The sequence below is a fragment of the Citrus clementina genome, unplaced genomic scaffold (assembly GCF_000493195.1).
Source record: "Citrus clementina cultivar Clemenules unplaced genomic scaffold, Citrus_clementina_v1.0 scaffold_3, whole genome shotgun sequence".
NCBI lineage: Eukaryota > Viridiplantae > Streptophyta > Magnoliopsida > Sapindales > Rutaceae > Citrus > Citrus x clementina.
In genome coordinates this window covers 12,492,267-12,494,450 of record NW_006262339.1, presented here as the reverse complement: position 1 = coordinate 12,494,450, position 2,184 = coordinate 12,492,267, and positions in this window count along the sequence as shown.

Below are 2,184 nucleotides of genomic sequence, written 5' to 3'. Positions count from 1 at the left end.
AAAAACTATGGCTAGTATTTCTTTTTCAGTAGTTGAATAGTTCAATTGTGCATCATTCAATGTCATACTAGCATAGTAAATAACATGGGGAATTCAATCAACTATTTGTCCTAATACTGCTCCTACTGCATAATCAGATGCATCACACATGAGCTCAAATGGTAAGTTCAGTTTGGGGGCTGAATGATGGGTGAGGATGTCAACAATTGCTTTAGTTTTTTAAATGCCACAAGATATGAATCATCAAAGACAAAAGGTACATCCTTAGCAAGTAGATTGCATAAGGGTCTAGAAACTTTGCTAAAATCCTTAATGAAACGTCTATAAAAACCAGCATGTCTAAGGAAATATCTTACTTCTCTGACTGTTTTAGGTGGAGGAAGATTGGAAATGAGACCCACCTTGGCTTTGTCAACCTCAATACCTTTGCTCGAAATAATGTGACCAAAAACAATACCTTGTTTTACTATAAAATAGCACTTCTCTCAATTTAAGACTAAGTTTTTCTCGATACATCTCTGCACAACTAGTGTTAGATGATGTAAACATTGATCAAATGAGTCACCAAAAACAGAAAAGCCATCCATAAAGACGTCAAGAAATCGTTCAACCATATCAGAAAAAATGTTCAATATGCATCATTGAAATGTAGCATGTACACTACATAATCCAAATGGCATTCTCCTATATGCAAAAGTGTCAAAAGGGCAAGTGAAAGTAGTTTTCTCTTGATCTTTTGGTGCTATAGGAATCTGATTATATCCTGAGTAACCATCTAGAAAGCAATAAAATTCATGGCCTGCCAATCTATCAAGCATTTGATCGATAAATAGTAAAGGAAAATGGTCTTACATGTGACAGAGTTCAACTTTCTATAATCAATGCATACATGCCATCGTGTAGTCACTCTAGTGGATATCAATTCATTATCAGCATTGGTAACTACTGTGACTCCTGACGTTTTAGGGACAACTTGCACATAACTGACCCATGAATTATTAGAAATTGGGTAAATGATACATGCGTCTAATAGCTTAAGGACTTCAGTTCTAACAACTTCTTTCATGTTAGGATTTAACCGACGTTGCATTTCCCTAGTAGGTTTTGCATCTTCATCAAGGTGAATGTAATGCATGCAGTCTACTGGGTTTATACCTTTTATGTCAGCTATGGTCCATCCTAATGCTCCTTTATGCTCTTTTAAAACATCCAATAACTTACCTTTTTGTTCGTCATTTAGGGATGATGAGATGATTACCAGCAGAGTGCTTTCTTCTCCCAAAAATGCATATTTCAAAGTGTTTGGTAATGGTTTGAGCTCGAGTTTCGGTGGTAATTCTGATGATGAGATGAGTTTCTTCTCTGATGGTGCTAGTTGTTCAACTCTTGACTTTCATTTAGTAGTGTCTATTGATGGTGCTGAGTAAAGTAGAGCGTTGACCTCATCGACAGATCTGTCAATATTAAAATTCAAACCAAAGTGAGTTAAACATGTTTGTAAAAGGTCATCACTAAGGTTTGAAAGAAGAGTATTATCAACTAATGCTTCTATTAAATCCACATCAACAATTTCATCATCTGCATTGTGAGGTTGTTTGGCAATGTTGAAGATGTTTAGCTCCATAGTCATGTTGCCAAAGGACAACTGCATATTTCCAGTCTTGCATTAAATGTGAGCATCGGCAGTTACCAAGAAAGGTCAGCCAAGGATAATAGGGATGTGCTTCCTTGAATCCTAGATTGGTAGAGTGTCAATTATAATGAAATCAACAGGAAAATAAAACTTGTCTACCTAGATAAGCACGTCCTCCACAATAACACGAGGTATTTTCGTGGATCGATTGGCAAGTTGTAACACCACTGGAGTTGGATGTAATTCTCCCAGTCCAAGTTTCACTAATACTGAGTAAGGTAACAGATTTACACTAGCTCCTAAATCCAACAAAGCATTCTCAATTGTGTGGTTCCCTATACTACATGAGATAGTGGGGGAGCCTAGGTCTTTGCATTTTAAAGGAATTTTATGTTGGAGTATAGAACTAACGTTTTCTGTTAAAAAGGTCTTCTTTTGAACATGAATATTTCTCTTTTTAGTACAAAGGTCTTTAAGAAACTTCGCATAAGATGACATTTGTTTTATAGCATCAAGTAAAGGGATATTAACATTTACCTGTTTGAGAATTT